Source organism: Protopterus annectens, chromosome 2.part1 (assembly GCF_019279795.1).
Source record: "Protopterus annectens isolate FY-2018-M chromosome 2.part1, PAN1.0, whole genome shotgun sequence".
NCBI lineage: Eukaryota > Metazoa > Chordata > Ceratodontiformes > Protopteridae > Protopterus > Protopterus annectens.
In genome coordinates, this window is record NC_056729.1 from 662,226,270 (window position 1) to 662,248,574 (window position 22,305).

Below are 22,305 nucleotides of genomic sequence, written 5' to 3' on the forward strand. Positions count from 1 at the left end.
TCTTGACAGGTTGCCAGTTTTTGCTGCGTGTGAATCTCTTTGCGTAATAGCTACTTTCAGTTTGCATAATCTCCGTTTTTAATGGTAGGATTTCTCTTTATTTAGTGTTTGCAATTATGTTCCCATTACAATAGGCTAATTTACATTTCTGCCTTTTAGTACAAATACATAAGACTGTACAATAAGTTGTAGAAAGATATATTGTGCTCATTTGAACAAACTTCCTTCATTATAGTAGGACTGACCCAGATTTAATGCTTGTAATTAATATTCCAGTAGCAATACTTCTCTAGATTATGGAACCATCTGGAATCCAGCCATTGACATTCTAAAGAAGCCATTGTTAGCCGCGTTCCAATCTTGAAGCTTTGTGCTCTATTGCATACCTACTCTTTGTTCTAAGATTATTGAGAAAATGTGCAGAGTACAAGTCAAATAATTCTTAATCTACTATGACCTCTTCGACTTATGTCAGTACAGCTTTTTGTAGTTTGAATGGCTAGTGGCCAGAGATCAACAATGTTAGAAAAGTTTGGCCAACCTCCTACTTAATTTCTTGACAACATATGACATTTTAAACTACTGGAACTTACTGCAGTGCTTCATGTCTTCTGCAGTGTGCTTTCCTCACTCAATGAGAGATCCTACATTTTTGGGGAAACACAGAGAACAGTTTCAGGCAATAACACTTTGGCAAACTATATTCTGTAGTGCAAGTTCTATTAGAGCCACACTCATAATCTTCTGTTCTTCAACACGTATGTGATACTTTTAGAAGAAGTCATGTCAGGAAGGCATTGCAGCTGTCATTCTTGGTGCTGATGGCACAGAATTATAAATTGCTTGTATTATGAATGGAAAATGACCCTGACAATCCAAAAAGGCAGTTTGTAGACCTTCTTTTTTAAAGATGAGAAATAGCCATCTTTGCTCTACCGCCAAAATATTGAAGACAATAATTATGTATGTCACCTTAAAGCCATCCAGAGATTCTTGTCTTGACCATTAATAACTAGTTTTCCCCTAATATGTAATATTGTTATCATTTCCATCTGCAAACTGATGTCCAACCATTATTCTTCCACAATCAGTCATCTCATTCTTTCCTTGGAGGATAAGAACCATTTCTGGAGGAGGCTGCCATTGTGGCAGCCATAACTTTTTTCCCTAATTATGGCACTTGGCAGCAGTATAGGTGCCTGCGTTACAGTGAGGGCTTACTATACCTTATTCCTACATTGGAGTACTCTCAGTCACTTGGTGGTGAGGGCTGTCATCATCAGTTTTGCACAGCAAGTCTAATTTCTTATTATGGCTGCTTTACTTGCAAGTCTCTACTTAAGTATGTAAAAACAGCAATTTAGGCTATCGGTCTCTTCCCACTGGCATGGAAGCTAGTGTTTGCTACTCCTTCTAGACTGTCCTGCCTGGTTCTTCCAGATACTAAGATGCTAACCAAACTCTAGATGTCTGGGTTATAGTCATTACTCATTCGATTCCCAGAGTCAGACCGTTTGGCATTAAACACGATGATCATCTGTCACTTGGCAACTATGTCACAGTTTTTTTTTCTAAATCATTTCCCCTTCTGCCATGCTGACATTAAGCCACTCCACTGGACCCTAGTGCTTGCTTTCCTCAGAAATGAGGACTCAGGATACTCTGTGGTAAGATCTGTCTGGAAGGGTGGTCATACTAGCAGATATGAGGGACTTTGTGTCCTTGCTAGCATCCTGACAACTGAGGACATTGTATATGCTACAGTTGTCCTCCCTTTTGTGTTGATGTGGATATATGGGCTATTTATATCTTGAATCCTACACATGCATCCTCCTTCACAGATGCAGCCAAGGGCTACCATCATCAACTGGGATGGCCTAGCCTTACTGTCGGTCTCAAGGTCTGTCTTCCCAGATCTTTGGGTGTGGCTGACCAGAGTGACTGATCTGATTCCACGACAATGAAGATAGGCATGCTTATCCTTCTTTGCATGCTTCATCAAGTGCCCAGGCCAGTAATCATACTCTGCTCACCTGGGCCATAGTCAAGCCATTATCCCTATATGCCAATGGAGAGGCTTAAATAACAACTGAAGTTTAGACCTTCTTATATCATCTAGAGAAAGCAAGCCAAGTAGACCATGTTACCCCATCAGAGGACCTTTCACAGGCAGTGCATGGTTTGGCCTCTTCATTATGTGAATACTGTAATGCTCTTTACTTGGGACCTGATACCTATAACCATAGTTACCTGTAGGCATACAGAAAGTTGTGGTTCACTCAGTGTAATGTAATACCTGTGCTGCTCATTCTGCACTGGTTACCTATGTCTGATGGTGACACTGCAAGGCATTGTTATGATGTGAGCCATTGGTACAACAATTCAAGAGGTCCCATAAGGCCTAATTTCTCATTAGGGCTTAGTATCCAACTCTCCCATTTTAGTGTGCATTTTGCCAGTTAGTTTTAAGGGAAAATCTCCCTTTTAATTGTTATGATTTTACTTTGTATATGAGCTTTGCATTGATTCTGTTTGATGAAAGTCTATTACGTCTGTTGCACTGACTATATAATATGCAATAGATCTACAGCTGAAGACACTTATTAGTAAGTATGGCAGTATGTAATATACTGTAGAGATCACAGTGTACACAATCACTTACACGTGTACACACACACACACACACACACACACACACACACACACACACACACACACACACACACACACACACACACTGTTACTTTAATCACATCACATTACTGACATTTATTTTTACCCGGCACCCACTGAAACAAATATTGATCAATTCATTTACATCTGTGCACAGCTTTCCTGCTGAAAAAAATACAAATTTACTTAATTCAAATTCTTTCTGGTCACTTACAATAAATGACAGATATGCGTGTTTTAATGCAGGCAAACAAATTCAATGAAAGTTGTCCTGATTAGACCACTTGGCATTTGTCCTTGTGGTTTAGCTCCATCAGTTATTCGTAAATAGTGCAGAATCTGTACTACTATCATTGACCATTACTTAGTTAATTATATAATCACATAAAAGTCCCATTACAGTTACAATGTTATTTAGTAATACAGGACTGAGTATATGTGCCATTTTTTTTACTCTGAGAGCTCTCTTCTGTGTGTTGCAACAACTGATACCTCAAACTGACAGAATCTTGTGGTCAAAGAATGTAAGAAAGCATTTCCAAATCCTGGGGTTTCTCAATTGTTATTTCTTACATAAGAACAATGAAGTTTAATAACTTCAAAACAGCCAAGGAAAATCTTTCTTCATGCTTCAGGAAAAAACTGCCAACCTTTTAAAGCAACCTTCCAGTATTTAAGTGTAAATTTACCACTCTGTTTTCAAAGACACAGACTCATTCAAGGCACAATGAAAGCTACTGTGATTGCATTGTTATTATTTGCTTTTATTTACAAAGGTAAGAAGGCAGAGATTGAAAGCTATATACTTTATACTCTTACAAATTTTCATCAAATGTTAAAAAAATATGGGCAACATTCCTGGCAATTACATTATTAAGTTGAAAAGCATTATTGTGTTCTAGCTATGTGAATCTCGTAACTCTGCATTTTGGTCTTTATTATCATTTAACATTTTAGAAATGCTGCAAGCCACATCAATTTGTAGGCTTCTTCCTGTGCTGCTAATGCAAATGAAATGTATTAGGCATGATTACATTGAGAGATTAATAAAATGAGGGTAGTGAGTAGAAGTCATGAGGGAGTAGCCTCTACATTTCCTGAAGTCACATTGAATGATAAACATGAATTTGTATAATTGACATATCTGTCACCTTTGAGACCAATTTAGCAACTGTTTGGTTAATGAAAGAGATTGACAGTTTCTGTTTATTTGGCACTGATGTTGCTTACCATATAAATCCTAAATCAGTGTTGTGTATTAGTCTATACCTTTATGCCAATAGCTGATTTTCTGACATTTGGGCCACATGAAAGTGATTTGATCTGTAAGTTTCTAAAAGCAAATCAGTGTACATATGTAAATAATATTATTTCCATAACTGTTGTTAGCAATATAATTCTTCATTAGTAATTTCTATAATATTGTAATGCTTAATGGAAAGTTGTACTCAGTATCCACTGCAGTATCTAAACACTTATTGCACTGTGTGTGTGTGTGTGTGTGTGTGTGTGTGTGTGTGTGTGTGTGTGTGTGTGTGTGTGTGTGTGTGTGTGTGTCTTAGAAATAAGTTTGACAAATATATCTAGGAGCTATAGTACTTGGCTGTATTTCATTTACATAATTTTACTATGGCTTTCAAAACCTAAATCCAGGTACAAGAAGTTACGTGAACTGAGCTGAACTGGTACTCAGTTTATTTATTGCAATGGCTAACAGAATGTTCATAACTGAATATAGTCAGGAGTGTTAGATTAAGCACAGTTAACCAGAATGTAATTATCACTGACAGATGTTTGAATCTGATAGTCTTTGCACAGTAGGTTATGTCATGGTACTGCACTGCCTGAACCACTAACAGCTTTAATTTGCTCATTGCAAATCACTTTTACTTTACATTAACTTCATAGGATTCAAATATTTTTGTTCTCCAACATAAGATGTTAGTATTTATTTAATAATTTCTGATTTCTATAAATGTATTAACTTGTGTATTTTCACTCTAAAAAAGCAAAAGGTGTTAAGAGCAAGTGTGAACTATTTCTAAGGATGTATTTTTCGTCTGTTAATTCAGTGCTGACTGTCTGACTTTCATGACCTAAACTGATTATGATCCCTGATAGTAACTGTTCAGGTAATATTTTGTTTTCCTGGAAGTAATATTTTATGACAGGCCATGCACTCAGACATGTCATTGCACTTCTAACTTAGGGTCATGATTCTGTGAGACTGTAACTGCCAAGTATTACTTAGCTATTTTGCAGATTATTAAAACCCTTGCTACATAGTTTGGAGTTTCTAATGCAACTTGAAACTTGATAAAGTACACTATGTAGAGAAGAAACACAATATTTAAACTTGAATTATATTCCAACAGAAACATAAAGGTTGTATGTATACACTAGTTATGATATATCTTAATTTTCAGTGTACCTATGTCTACATCATTACACTGTACAATAAGCAAATGATAGTGCACGACATGGCTGTTATTGGGAGTTAACATCTGCTCAGAGGTACTCAGAGGCCTGACACCACAGGTGGAGGTCCATTTCACCCTTGGAAGGGCATTATTTTGTGAATAGCACACACACCGGAGAGCAGTATTTTACTTATAGAATGGGCTAACAGTTATTTTTTTATTATTATATACTTTTAATATAGATTTTGGTTCTAAAATAGTTCCTTCCCCAAATGACTCAAACTTATTGTAGCACATGCAATTGCTGTTGGAGGAAGTATTTTACATCCAAAATCGAAGGTATGCAAGTATTTAATTTGTTCACACAAACACACACACACACACACACACACACACACACACACACACACACACACACACACACACACACACACACACACACACGCGCGCACGCGCACATGGATACACAGTAGTTAGCCAGTTTGAGTGAATACACCTCATATGTATCATTGAATTAAAATAAAATCAAGTTGTTGCAACTGTTGTCCTCACCCAATGGCGGCTGGTGACTTCATATTAAAGGGGGGCTGCAGGAAACAGCTGAATGGGTGGGGCCAATGGGAAGGGGGATGGCCAACTAGAAAGGGGTGGAGCTATGCTCAAAACCACAACAACTGGAACGTTAATTAAATACGCTGCCCTGGGTGCCAACCCATCATTACGAGAGTCCAAACAAGACAACATGAAGTGTAGAAGAAAAAATATTTCAATGCATTGGCTACATGACAACTTAGTTAATATCTAGATGGAAACACAAAGGTTGTGAGGCATGAAAAAATAAATTACTTTTTAAATACATCACTGGAATGCCAGTCAAAATCAAGTATAAAAAAACAAGCATCCCTCAACTCAAGCCACTTCTCCTTGCACTGCAGTTCTAATTATAATTTATATTCAGCTTTATAAAATTACCAAGTAACCTGCTGAAAGTAGCAATCTCTGTGATACCCCCACTTGTAAAAATATTTCTTATCCAAAAAAGACCTGTTGCCTAACAACAACTATCTACTTGTTTCATGGGGAAGACATGATCAAAGTAAAAATGAACAGCAAACAAGAAACAAGCTCAAGATGAATTGCTTAAAGGATTACTGCACAAGTTATGGACCACACATGAAAGACTGGCATTCTGTTTAGTTTATGGGTAAAGCCTGCAATGATGACTGCAAGTCTCCAACAAATGTAATGACTTTCTCATAATACTGTAATCCTGTCCTTTGTCAATACCTAAGGCTTATACATTATCTAGTTGTGTAAATATTCTCCGCATGGCAACAATGAAAAGGCTTTCAATGTTGGTAATTCTTTAACAGTATGCTTATTAAAGCTTACTTGCATCTTACAATCTCCAACAAGCTTACCTGATGGTCATTAAAGCATTGCTATTTAAACACAGAGCAACAGGGCACTGCGACAACATGCATTTTCTGAATAATAAGAAGCATAAATCAACAATATAAAAATATGACAGAAAACCAGAACATTCTGCAAAATCAAGGACAGATGAAAAGCCACAGTCACACTTGTTGTCTACCTTGGATGGGGGAGAATACTCTGCACACTTAACTGCATAACTGCTCCTTGCCTTGCTTGGACACATCCAGAGCCACTACAATGGGGAGTGAGGTGCAACATGTATATCACAATTTGAAATGTCTCTGGCTGACGATGATTGCTCTGACACTCATACCTCTCAACCTCAGAGCAAGAAATCTGGACAAAGCCATACATAGAAGTGGGACACAGACCCAAAAATAAGGACAATTTTTAAATATTGCTCTTATAAACTTAGAAAGATAATAGAATAGTAGTAGGTCTTGCATTAGTATGAATTTTCTGAAGGGTATGAAATCTGTAACTCAAATGTCTGCCATTATTTTCTAACTTCAATCCTTAATGATTTGCCACTAATTTGCCAGCAAACCACAATTTTATGAAAAACAGACCTAAAATGTGATGCAAAAATATAAAATTGCCACACAATACAGCTGGGATCCTGTCAAAGAAGGAAGACCTTTTTAATATTAGTACTGTTAACTTGAGCAGCTGACAAAATAAGAGCATCTACATGCATTTCTGAAATAAAAGCAAACTATAACTCTCTGATCATTACTGTTATTTATAACTGTAAACTCTCCACGTTTTCTTCCAAAATTGCCATTTTGCGGAGGGATTATTTAGGGGGAGAGCAACATTTTTGAGCCAAAATTGGGGACGGTTGAGGTTTGAATATTCCTAATTCTATAAAGTGATTTATTTGCACATACCTCTCAACTTCTTAATGCAGGAAATCTGGACAAGGCCAAATATATTGGGGGAACATACAAACAGTACTAAAAATTGCTCTTGAATAAACTTAAGACAGTTGATAGAACAACCGGTCTTGCTTTAGCATGCATTTTTCTGAAGGTTATGCTGTTTGAAACTCAATGTCTGTCATTATTTAGTGACTTCTTTCCTAAATGATTTGCCAGAAATCCACAAATTTTATGAGGAACAAACCAAAAATCAGAAGCAAAAATCTATTCATTCTGCAAAAATCTGGACAGTTGAGAGGTATAGTTCAGCCCGGGGCTGTCTGAGTTTGCTGCCTTTCCCCCCTCACAAGCTCATGGTTGAATGGAGCCTCCCCCCTGCAGCCATTCCAATGTCCCATTCCTTGGTTAATTTGCCCCATTTACCATAAGCACTGTAATGTGCATACTGCTTTACTTTTGCGATGATTTGGATTTCATTTGAAAGTTTTATTTTGCATTTTACAGCACAAACCCTAATAGATATCTGCTAAACAAAGCAATGTAGTCTCACAATGAAAATAGACTTAGCATTAAAACTTCTCTGATCTTGAAACTCATATTCATTGAAACAGCATTGAAACCCACATTCAAAGAAAATACATTTTGCCAGTGGCAGATAAAAATTAACTTTGGGCTGTTTTCAAATCATAGGCCCCTTGAACACGAAACATACACATGCTCTTTGATACACCTTCCTGACCTTGTACAATACAGTACAGTTGTTAGACGGCATTTTAAATTTGTTTTGAACATTTTTCCAGTAAACAATGAAACAAAATGAATGCACCAATAATGACAAAACTGCCCAATTCAAAACATTTCCATCATAAAAGTCTACTCAAACTTCTACAGTCCACCAGTATCAGTACATATGCACAATCTCTGAAGAAGTAAAAGCCATCTAAATAATTCCACATTAAAGAAATCTGTAACTACTGAAGAGGTTGCTGTTAGCAAACAACTTTATATGTCATTGTTTCATCTACAAATAAAGTGCCTGTTGCCCTTGAGGAATAAATTGCCTATGTTGCATTAAAAAATGATAAGCTAGTAATATTGCAATAGAGAATGGATGGCAAACTGATAACAGGTTCATAGTTACTAGGTATCTTCGCCAAAAAGGACTGCAGCATCCACCCCCTTTACAAGGCAGTACAGTATCAGCACTGCATCTACCTACTGTGGGAGTAGAACCCACACCCTTCTGCATCAAATACAAGTACACTACCTCTTGTGCTATTAACAATGCAAGCAGACTCAGCAGAAGCAGCACTAAACTTTTGTTCCCCTACAGCTCTCAGCTCCTTGTAAAATCTACTTGACACTCAGCTGTATCTCTGAACTTTGCTGCACAAGAAATCTGGAAAAAGCCAAAATGTATTGGGGGGGGCAAAAGCCCAAAAACCAGGTACACATTTTAAACATTGCTTGTATAATGTTGGAAAGTTGCTAGAACAAAATGCTGTGTTACCACCATACATTTCACTGCCAAGTCTTGAACGTAGGGGACCCTGTGCAAAACAGTCAGAGCAACATATCACTATGCCAAATCAGCTGTTTTGTGAAAGTGAGGAAGACTGAAACTTAAAATGGCTACCATTTAGTGAATTCAGTTCTCACCACGGCTCTCAACCTCGTAGCAAAAAACACGTAGACAAAGCCACTAATGGGGAATACAGCCCCCAAACATATTCAGTGAATTCAGTTCTCACCATAGTTCTCAACCTTAGTGCAAAAAACCTGGACAAAGCCAATAATGGGGGAATACAGTCCCAAAAATAGGGACAAATTTCAAATATCCATGTTATAAACTTAGAAAATTGCTGGAATAAAAGGTTTTGTGTTACCATGTACTTTCTGAAGAATATGAAGTCTGAAATTCAAATGCCTGTTATTTTTATTTAGCATTTGTTAACCAGGAAAGTCTGACTTGGAACAAAAGCCAATTTTCAGCAGAGCAGGGACAAACACATGTCTTTGTAAGATGGGAAGACATGCAGACTCCACACAGAAGGCACCACAGCCAAGAATCAAACCAGAGTCTGTAGCTGTTAGGCAACAATGTTACCAGTGCACCACTGTATTACTGACTTTGCAAGTTAAAACAAACATACAGAAACCACAGATTTTATGAGGAACAGAACAAATATGAGGCAAAAATCTGTAAACATTTTATAAATGGTGGTGGGTAGGGAATTCAGGCCCTTGCCACCTGCACCCAAGGTGCAGGGTTCAAGTCTGAGTATTTTCTACCCACTACCATGTGTTCTCTAGCCACCAGTATATAGCAACTGGGGCATTACACACACCACTGAATCTCTCATCTTACTAGCCCTTTTTTCTAGCCATAACTTGCAAAACCCCACTTGCTTGCATGCCATACCACAGGAACAGTTGAGCCAACATTCCTCATCTCCCGATGTCAACAAATGTAGCTTTCATTTAAATGGCAATATTCTTTGCCAACAAGATGTGCATTCAACAAGGTATATTGCAGGCATACATATATATACTGTGTGTGTGTGTGTGTGTGTGTGTGTGTGTGTGTGTGTGTGTGTGTGTGTGTGTGTGTGTGTGTGTGTGTGTGTGTGTGTGTGTGTATCATAGCTGTCAATTGTTCTTGATTTGACAGAATATCCCTGGTTTTCCTCATATGTATTGTCTCTTCCTTTTTTTTTTTTTTGCCAAACCATTGAGAACTGCAGTCCCATAACGACATTTTGAGTTTTTGAGTTCAGACTTCATTTCCTTCAAACATTTATGCTAATGCAAAGCCTGTTATTCTAGCAATTTTCCTAGTTTATAACACCAGTATTTAAAATCAGTCGCTGTGCCATTGCCCCTCATTAGTATATGCTCAACTTAAAATAGGGCCTATTTTTCTATTTAAATATTTTCTTTATTTAAAAAAGTTGATGTGAAACTCAGTGCAGCCAGACAAAAACTATAGCAGTCCCATCCTATTTTCCATGCAGTGTGTAATTTGTATACATAACCTGGTTAAACAGCAACAGCATCAGAAGTAATACTAATCTTCTTGCAAAGGTCTGACCTAAACAGCATGAGAAGAAATCTCCATGTGAAGACAAGCCAACAGCTCAGCATTGTTTATCTGGGGAGTTTTAGTTTTATTTTTGGAGCCACACTGACAGGACAAGTAGGTAATTTAGGCTATAACTACACAGTTCATTCTGACCACACGGCAAATCGGCAATACAATATTTTGAGTGACATCATCATTTTGATCTAGACAGACTGACAGTGCAGATTTTTACTGCTACTCTGCGTTCATACTACTGTAAAAAAAAATTACATTGCATGATGGCTGTAACACGAAATCAGAGAATAACCAGTTAAATGGAAGTAGCAATGGTGCACACCTTGTTTAACAGTACTAAAACACATGGCATTAACACAAAAGCAGGGAATAACCATTTAAACATAAAAGACCATGGTGTACAGTTGTACACACAGACACAGAGCCGAGTCCGGCACCTAGCTCAATTTAATAACTTTTTGTAAAAAGTTAAGACTGTCCGAGCCGAGAGTCGGTCTTCTTTTCTGTGACTCTCTGATTCAAGCCAGCAGCAAAGCAACGGGCAGAACAAGCAAGCCGAAAAAAAAAAGATAGTAAGGAACTTCAAGTTAGTCAACCACTCTACTAGTACTACCTACTTGTACTTCCAAAGTTTCACTAATGATAGTCCGTCTCCATCTGTAGCACTAGTGGTAGCACTGCACAAGAAAGTAAATCCAAGTACAGACTACTACTGATTGTTTCTCGCTCTCTTTTTTGAGAAGAGAGTGAGAACCAATCAGTAGAAACCCAGCCGTCCATGTCACGTACGTGACTGTGGACGTGGCAGTCCGAACCCCCTTTTTCTTACTGTGCGGTTAAAAATCGCATAGACGTCTGGGCATCACACTGATGCCTTCTCTCATATCCGGACTGCCTGTAAAGCAGTCTAGAGTTGTAGAAATGGACTCGTTCTCTAATGTAAATAAATAAATAAAATCCCGGAACTCAGTGAGCATGCGCAGTTTGAGTTCCAGGACATTGCGAGTCGGTCAAGAAACAAAATATTTTATGATTGTACATTTTTTTATACATGTTTTATTTTTTTATTTAAGAATATTTTTTTGTTGGGAGGGCTGCAGTCCTGCAGTCCGATGGCATGAGCCGCCACTGTCCTCACCTCATACATCTTTGCATTATCTGATTTTGTCACATAGTGCTGCCCTCTCCTGTAAAATTGACGATTTGCTGAGAATTAAGGTTAGTCAGTAATGCCAGATCAGCCAGACATGAGGGTTTTCATACTTTTAAGTGTCAAGAAAATGCTTTGAGTTGTTGAGGATTAAGTTCAGTCAGTAATGACAGAAACTAGAGTTCCATACTTTGTATTGTCAGGAAATACTGCTGGCAGCCTATTGCATTCTGAGGTCACTGTTGTCTCTCTCTTTCATCCTGTCTGTCTGTCTCATGCATGCACATACACATACACGTATGCATCCACATCCAAATATCCAAATACACATGCTCACACACACCCACATGCACATACATATATATATATACATATATATATATATATATATCTATACACATACAGACACACACACATTTCTCTATTTTTTTAATTTATTTAATTTTTAAACTTTATGCTTGCTAAATAGTAAAGCTCTGTTTAGCGAATGAAAAAACATGATGGGTGCTTGCTTTTCTTTAATGTCTGAGTTTCGCAGCAGCTTAATATTTAGCCATGAAACAGGGGAATTGTTTTTCAGCAAGCATTATCTATATATTAGCATCCTGTTGGAGAACGTTCATTTTCCAATCAAAGTGCCGATGTACACATCACCCTTTCTCTTAAGTATAAGTATTTGATGTCTCTGGATTTGCATTAATGAAGAAAAGTTTTGTTTCCAATAAAGTTTCAGTTACTACAATATCAATTACAACATATTTTATTCCTGGAGTACATCTTTGTAATATCTCAGTTACGCACAATGACTTAACATCATCAGGTGTAATGATCATTTCGACTCACAGTATAGAATGAGAGACAGGAAACCAGCAATATCTCAGAATCATATTTATACAATGAGCTCAGATTTTTGACTGCTCCAGCCCTACATAGTTGCATTCATTCCTACACATTTGAGGCATGGGAAGTAGTTGCAACAGTAAACAAATCTTGCAGCATAGTGTTATTCAGAATAAGAGAAGTCTGGGGATAGCAGTCCTGTTGCATAAATTGTGCAATGGAACGTATTTAATGAAGAACCCAGTAAGCAAATTGTAAATAAATAAATAAAACAGAAGAAATTTATTCTTCCTGAGAATATTACTGACAGTTATCATCAGATGATCTTATTCTGGGAAAGACAGTGTGTGTCACTGACTCTAGAACATACCTCTCAACCTGCAGATATTGAAAACAGGTACAAAATCCCTTGAAAAGTAAACACAGTCAGCCAAAAATATTGATATCTAATTACCATAAAAGTTAAATATCAGCTATTTAATTTATTTATTTTGCTTTTGTTTGCTGGGTTTGCCCACCTGGGTTTAATCAAAAAACCCTTTTCAGCAACTGACTCTGTTGTTACTGTGGTTTTCACCATTTTGTTCAATGTTTGCAAAACAAAATAGCAAACATTGATGGCAAAATATAACTGATATTTTGTAAAACAGACAAAGTGTTATATATTGCATTCAACAAAGGCAGAAACTATTCTTTTTTCTGAATTGCTTTGTAAATGTAGATAATGGATTCTGTTGATGAGTTTAAGCAAAATTATTTCAACTCAGAAAAGTAGTTTCTGTGTGCATGCACGTGCGCGCGTGCATGCGTGTCTGGGTTTTTGGGCAGTATTAAAAAGCATAACACAACCAGTGTCAAGTAGTGCAATGAGTTTAGTGCAGTGTAGCCTACAAGGGGTAGCAGAACAAGTGCTGGCATATTGTAGTCGTGCCAGGCATAATCACAGCAACTGAGCTACTGAACTGACCATACTATATCCATTGTGAGAATGACTGGCAGACTTTCATGACCTAATACAACCATATGGAATGTCACATGGAGGTGGTATGTCTGATTTTATGTGCATTCATACATACATTGATGAGCCCAGGGGGACAGCAGGTAGCTCACACAAAGGAACCACAGTAAAATGTCAGCCCATTTGGTCATATAAATGGGGAGGACCCTGTGTGATAGGACACTCAGAAATGGGGAAGAGCAAGCACAGACATGTATGACTAGAAATAGCCAGAAGAGTAGTGGGAAGGGTGCAACTTTTTTCTGGGTACAGGTACCCATATCTTTTTAATAAGAATTGCCATCTACTTTTAACAGTATTTGCTGATTTAAACTGTTTTGCTGTTTCACTGTTTTGGCTGTTTGCTGTTTGAGACTGTTTTTCCTGCACTTATTTTATAACATAGGTTAGATTCAGATTTGCTGAATCTAGACTGTTTGGCATTATCTGAGCACTAAAACCAGCCATCTTACATTATAAGGGCCTGGCCCCCTGCACCCTTATGGCTTTGTTGGAATAAGGCTTAGTACTAAGCAATTCCATTGGCCAGCTTGTTTGAAAATTGCTCAACTAAGCTATGCATCAAGCAATGGGGGTTAGCACTGCCCGTTATAGATGCAAAGACTTAGAAATTCAAATTTTCCCTAGATAGCTGCTTATGAACCATCCTAGGCTTCCCTGTTTCTCTGTGCGCTACACAAGTGGTCAATGCTGCCTGGAGAGTAACTCAGCTGTGCATTTTTTAGGTGTTGAATGCAGGCACCTACTCCCAAACCTCCCTAGTTTAATTGATTCTACTATTTCTTCAGCAGAACCAATTTCATCCAGCCCTCTCCCCACTACTCAGTACAGAACAAACTTGACATAATGGGCAGACAGTTTCCCACCATTTCTCCAGCCAGCCTGATGGACATGGGCATCCTGAGGCAATGTAGCAATTGCTTCATGTATACTGACAACATATTACTCATAAAACATACTAATGCAATATGCGAGAGTTGTATCTATATTATAAATCTGGAATCAATGCTCTCTCTCTCTCTCATGAAACAGCAAATCAGATACCAAACAGGTTGTCAGCACACACATTTCACATATTCCACAAGCCAACAACAAAACACATAAACCCACATATGCAGAGGTACTCACTAGAAGTATACAAAAGAACAGAGACCTCCCAGACACAAACCATCCATACACAATGCAGACCCAACAACATCCACTACACATATAAACACACACATCAGTGTCTCACACAAAAAGTCACAAAGGCAAAATACCTCAAAACCAAATGTCTTGGACATAAGCAACTCCATAGTGAGACACAGAGGTATCCCACTATCCAGGCTGGACAATGCGAAGGTCACAGTCAGTTGCCTGTCGGGTGCCAAGATCCACCAAATCATGCACACACTCAAATCTCTCAACAACAAGTAAAAATACCATGAAAGCACTGTCAAATACCAGGAAATAGGAGAGCAACCAATGCCAAAATAAATTTTCTTTCAGAAACAAAAACAAACAAAAAAAATTCAGCTCTTTAACTTTTTCACTGCGTTTTTTAATCCAACACTCTCAGACTTCCTCAGATGAACAATCACAGGTAAATGAGTTCTATACATAAACACTCATCCCTCCAAAAACTATCCCATTGAGCCACCAATCAAATTCCAATATCAATTGAAAAATCAGTTAGAAAATTAACACATTTTGCGGGTAAAAAACATCAATATGTTAAACAATTTCCCCTAGGAAGTATATGTATAAAATTCAAAAACATACATGGCCCCTTCCATCTATAATACATAGCCACCATGCAAATAAAAATAACGTGTGTGTACCTAATCTACCTAAAGTATGAGTAAGTCATAATAGCTGCCTATTGATTTTAAAGTGCTAGTGTGTAAAACAAACAAAAAAACAGCAAATCTTAAAGAACAAATATAATATTATAAAAACTATTACCTTCTGACTGTATTAGCACCATGTAGTGGTTAAAATCATTATGACAACTGCAACAATATAAATACAAATAACAGATTTAAACACTAATAAATACAAATAAGTATATTGTTACTAAAATATTTTAAAATACAACTGCAGTCTAAAAATATGTGACCTCCTGCAAAATAATTGTTAATGACCTTGTCATTTCAAGACTTAACTTACATAAAACTTATATAAAACTGTGGGCGGTGCTTCCCATACTTCTGTCTATAACTTAGCTGCCCTAAGTTTAAGGATACACACAGATGTCTCCCTCACTAGGCTGGACAAGGAGAAGATTATGTTCAGCTGCTCGTCTGGTGCCAGGATACACCAATTCATACACACACTCAAGTCTGTCAACAATATGCACTGTTATGACTCTGTCATAGTCCATGTTGGGGTGAACGAAATGAGATATACCTCACTGGACTATATGAAGAGAGACATGACTGAGCTCACTGATTATGTGTCCCTGGCAGGTATGTCTCTAGCCCTAAGCTGCATTCTACCTTCACCCAAGATGATGCCTCACTGCAAACAAGGAATGATTGACATTAACGACTGGTTTAGTTCTGGTGTCAATCCAGGGAGCTCCAGTATCTGTCAGACTAGGACGACATGGTTGTAAGACCATGCTGCTTTGCAGGGATGGTCTTCACCTGTCACCTTTTGGTTTTCAGTTACTAGGTAAGGTACTTGCCTCCTCCATAGTGCCTTTTTAGGCAATGTCATAAGAACAAAATTGTTGACATAAAATCATCTTCTTGAGACAAACTCAAAGTTATGCTGCTTAATGCTAGAAGTTTAAATCAGAAACTGCACTCACTGGAAGCAGTCCCAAATTTGAAAGAGACAGATGTCTTTGCAGTATCAAGAACATGGATCAAGGCCACAGTGCCCACAGCCATACAAGGCTACAATGCCGTCCACACGTTCAGAGCACAAAATGAACAGGAAAGAACCAAAGGGGAAGGTGCATCCATCTTCATCAAAGACAGATACACATCAAGACTGGTTAAACAGTACAACTCACTAGAGCTACTCCAAATCCAGCTAACTGTGGGAAAGACCCCCTCCACATCATTGTTAGTTATGGGTCCCCACCATAAACCAGGTAAACCACTATCCCTACCAGTACCTACTTGAGTCACTCACAATACAGACAAACACCCTAGTCATGGGTGACATTAACTATCCCTCCATTGACTGGGCAAGATATATGAGCAATAGCATGCTCGCCTAAGTTTCCTGGACTTTGTTAACACAAATGCTCTGGAACAGATAGCCAGCACCCCCACAAGGGACTCAAATATGCTTAACCTAGTGCTTACCAATATGGGAGATTGTGAAATCACCTCATATGTGGTGCCCTCCCTGGTAAGGTCAGATCACAAATCTGCTTAGGTCAAAGTAATGATCACAACTGCCCCCCCCCAAGCAAAAAGGTTAAAACATTTCTTCAAAGCAAACTATAGCCTCCTACATGATGGCATAAATAGTTTCAAATCCCCTGCTCACCACCGACAGTTGTTTTCCCATACTGAGGAGTACACTATTGCCTTGTATAAACACCTATATGAGTGTATAGACACAGTTATACCTGAACGGATTAAATCATGATCCTCATGAAAACGACAAACCACCCTGGTAGACATCCAGCATAAATACCTAAACACTGACTAAGGACAAGAAGAAATGGTCTCAACAGAGGAAAGACACCCTCCACAGTTTGAATAAGCAAATTAGACATCTTGTTAAGTCCTCCAAAGCTAACTACGAAACCAAATTAGCATCCCTGGCTAAGGATAATCATAAGGTGTTTTATAACTACATCCAAAATCTTAAAGGGAAGACTTAGATTTGCACCAAGCTAGTAGTGGATGGTACCACTCATATGGGACTTACAAAAATTTCCAGCCTTATAACAGACAGGTTCAGTGAAAACTTCACTCCACTGTCCTCACTAATCATACCCTAAAATTTATCCATCACCAGTCCTCTACCTAATATCTCCAATGAGCAAGTCAGAACCATGCTCTCCAAGGCAAAACACACAGCCTCTGTGGGACAGGATAACATCCCAGGCTGCTTACTAAATAGTCTAAAACAGGATCTGGTTGTACCACTGGGACAGTTCATACCTCTCAACTGTACAGATTTTAGCAGAATGTCCAGATTTTTGCCTCATATTTTTGGCCCACTTTTCATAAAATTGCGATTTTCTGGCACATTAGTGGCTAAACATTATTTATTTATTTTTATTATTTATTTATTTAAGTTTGATGTCCTTGGAAGTCCACTAGGCCAAGAAGAGCCTGTTTTCACTGGAGGCCCGGGGAGAAAAGCTTCACAATAATTGCAAGTTACATTTCACATGTTACAAAAGGACATAGTTCATACAACTAATTAAACATTTACAGATAAGCTCCATGATATTTGCAATTGGCTTGTCACAATGTTACAAAAATGAAAAGACATAATTCAAAACAGACATTTCAACATTTACATAAAGTGAATACTTTTGTTATAAACTCAATTGTAGGTTTAACATTTCAAAATATATAGCTACTAGACCTTAGTAGGTTAGGAAAATATTATGCATGGAGAGAGTAATAGTATATTTGAGATTGGAGAGTATAGTACAATAGATATTAGAGAGAAAAGTAGTTTTTAGTAGGGGAGGGATTGTTTTGGGTGCAATAAAGTAATAGTAGAGGTAGTTGGATGAGTCAATGCAAGGTGGAATGAGGGGGGAGGGGTTTAAGGTGGAGCGTGGCAAGGGCATTCCCATTTGGAATGGTACATTAAAGACTGAAATTAGAAAACAATGACAGACATTTGCGTTTCAGGCTTCACACTTTGCAGAAAATTCATGCTAATGCAAATCCTGTTATTCTATCAACTTTTTAAGTTTGTAAGAGCAATATTTAAAAATTGTCCCTACTTTGGTGCCTTTGTCCCACTTTTATTTACGGCTTTGTCCAGATTTCTTGCTCTAAGAGGTTGAGAGGTATGCATTGTGTACTATCTTCAGCCACAATTTCTAAGTACTGGCTTTGTCCCACCTGAATGAAAAACTGCAACTGTGATCCATTTGCACGAAGGGGATCCCTTAACCAAACCTGGGGATTATAGACCCATAAGCTTAACCAGCTTTATCTGCAAGACCATGATAAGAATCATCATGGACCTAATCAACAAGGATATAGGAACCTTTCAAACTCTTGACCTAGCCCAATCTGACTTCGTTAAAGGCAGATCATGCTTGTTAAACTGGGTGGATTTCTTTGAAAATGTCACCAAAGCCTTGGATGAAGGCAAAACAGTAAATACTGCTTATCTTAACTTAGCCAAGGCCTTTGACACTATCCCCCCACACAGGCATCATCAATAAACTCACCCAGCTGTGGATAAACCCATATGTCATTAGATGGGTAGCCAACTGGCTTTCCAACAGAATGCATACAGTCAAAGTAGGGGATTCTACCTCTACCAGCAGGCCTGTTACTAGTGGTGTTCCACAAGGATCTGTGCTGGGTCCACTTCTGTTTGGAATCTATTTCTTAAAAGTTCAAGCAAAAATAGATGGCCTAAGGGCTTACCAAGTTCGCTGATGACTGCAAATTGGTTGCAGTCTTTGAATCCCAAAATGATGTCACAGTACTACAAAAGGGGCTTATACAGATAAATGTTTGGTGCCAAAGCCACAGACTCAAACTTAATGCAAAAATGTATTATCAACCCCTTCAGTAAAGGTGAAGTCTCAGCAAATTACAGCATTAGCAATACCCCCTATGTTCAAACCCAGTGGTGAGAGACTTGGGAACACAGGTTGATAGCACCCTTGACTCCGTTCATCATGTGTTGCCTTCTACGTTGCCCATCTCATAAGTAAGAGAATAGCATCCAAAATGAAGGCAGTGATAACTACTCTGTACTCATCCCTCATCAGACCAATAATAGTGTACAATGCTCCCTTCTGTAGGTACCTCAGCAGACACCTGCAGCAGCTGGAGGGACCTCAGAGATTTCTCACCCAAAAAATTCAAGACTTTAATAACCTGACCTACATGGACAGACTGATGGCACTGTCACTATACTCTGTATCATATAGACTGCATAGAAGCAACTTGTGCCTGGCCTACAGAGCAGTCTCAGACCATGTCTTAATGGAAATGATGCACATCCGCAAATCTAATGGGACAAGACTCACTCACTCTAGAGACCTTAACCTAGCCTGCAACATAAACAGGACTAGCTAGAGAGAAAGACATGCCTCCCAGAGGCTCTCACTCTTCTGGAATAAACTCCCATTTCAAGTTAAGTAAATCTCCTCAATGACTCTATAACGTAACTTGGACAGTTGGATGGGAAACCGTAAATTGGCCCCGGGGGGTTTCACCTATGTCTCTTTTGGACAGGGGGAGTCGGTGCTGATCATAAATCTGTATGCTAATACTGGCTGTTTCTCTTGGTCTTTGAGGGAAATAAGGGTAAAATATGGCTAGGCATGTAAAGGCCCTAGGGCAAATAGCCTAGTAACCTCTTATGATCCTATAAGAAACAGTGTGGGAAGGTAGCAAGGGGAAAGTGTAAGTGAGAAAGTGGGTATATAGAGAAAGAAGCAAGCATATTGCAGATAAAAAATTGATGTGGCAGGTAATGATACATCGGGAGGCAACACTAAAGAGACTCAGAGTGGCAGAGGGTGAATAACTAATGAAGAAGAGGACTAGACAACAGACAGAAGATTGGGAATAGCACAAATGTATGGGGAGCACAATGATGGGGAACATGGAGAGTTGAAGAAGGCCTGTTAAACCGAGCCTGAGAGATCCTACCCAGACGTCCGTAACATCCATGGCTGCCAGTATGGGTAGGCTCCATCTCTGGTGCTTTGTTGGTCACCACCAGCTATCTGCATGACTCTGCAAACCACCCAAGAAGGTGCTCTATGTAACTGATGTAGGCATCCACTCATGGCCCAGTGCACTTCTCATTAGCCACTACAGTTCCCACTAGTTATCACAGGATGGATCTTCCACACTACCCTCAGATAAGCAGCCTCCTTCCCTTTTGAGAGATGGCCGTTGAGGCCAACAGAAAGCTTTCCAGGTCAATTTCTATAGAGTGTCCTTTTTCATCTCGCTGAAAGGCAGGCCTGGGAATTGCTGTGGACCTAGTACTAGTACCAGGCAGAGCACAGTGGCTATCACCTTACCACTACCTGCACTATGGCTGATCCTCCAGAAAATGAAAATAAATGGAGAAAAACAAAGCAACATACCAGAAAGACTGAAAAAAAAGAGAAAAAGGCATAAAAGAGATACAACTACAACTGATTAGGTATGTGCTGTACAATTTATTAAAAACATTACACTGCTGTTAGTAATACATTACACTTACTTTGCTGAATGGGTAGCCTGTTGTACCTCGTCTGGCAGGCAACTCTACTTTTTCAATCATAAGTGGAGCTGGAAATATTAAACTAACTGTAATGAGCCCAACTTATCCCTGAAAGCAAAGTCAAGCCTCTTCAGAACACACTATTGTCCTTTCACTTCTTGCCAGAGTTGGTGATAAAACTAGCATCACTCACCACCTTGTCAAGATGTTGTCAGATATCTAGTACTTTACAAAAGAGGCTTCCATCATCCCTCAGAAGGTGATCTTGATGGCCTGTGTATGGCAGATGAAGAAAGATTTTTCATTCCCTACTGCATCAGCTGGGAGCCCTACCAGATTTTATCCACATGCCATATCTATTCAGGAGAATAAATGGTAGCCAGATATGCATGGCCACGCATAGCAGACACCATGTGATCTGCATCAATAGGCAGCATCATGCACATAGTCACTAGTGCAGTGCAAACTGAATTTCTTATGTCCTGGCTTCCCACACACATGACTCCCCAATCCAGTAATAAATTCACATTCAGAATAATAATCAACCAACCACATTGGCCAGCTAAAGACACACAAATGGAAAATAACAATCCACCAATCACGTTGCACCTAACCAATCACATACTGACCCCTCCCTTTATATTAACCTTATATAAAACTAAGAAAATTATGTACTACCTAACAGTTCTTTGATAAGAATGCTAATCCTTCATATAAAAGTTTTAAGACTGGTGTCTTAGTTCTCCAGGATTAAGAATGTCTCTCTTAAGGCATCATGTAGAAAACAGTCCGGAGCACAGTAGGTCCTGAGGCAGTGAAATTATTCTGTTCACCTTGATTCTATGTGAGGACAGCACATGTCTACTAACTTCTTGATATCTCTATTCATGCCATGGATACAGAGGGCAGCAATGTGCTTCCAAGAGAGCACAATCCCATGCTGACCAGCTATAATAGATGCTACTGCTAACATCTTAGCATGAAGAATACCCTAGTATACTAAAAAACTATGGTGTTTAGAACAGCTGATCCTGCATTTCAACAAGCAAATTTTATATGCTTCTGAATGGTTGACTTTATTTGGATATGTGATCACTCTCATTTCCAAACTGACACTCATTTGCATGTTCATTTTGATGTGACATGTAACTGCCAATTTTTCCACTAATTATGTCATACTACATTTGTCTCGATAACTCCACCCCCGTACATCACCACTCACCAAGCTATTTTATGTAACACACTGCGCTGTTTGTTTCTGAGTATCCCCTGTGATTGTGTCTCTGAGTGTGTGTGTGTGTGTGTGTGTGTGTGTGTGTGTGTGTGTGTGTGTGTGTGTGTGTGTATGTGTGTGTACTGAACAGAATTTTGAATAATCTGTTCATTATTCTATAACATATTATGCCAGATATAGA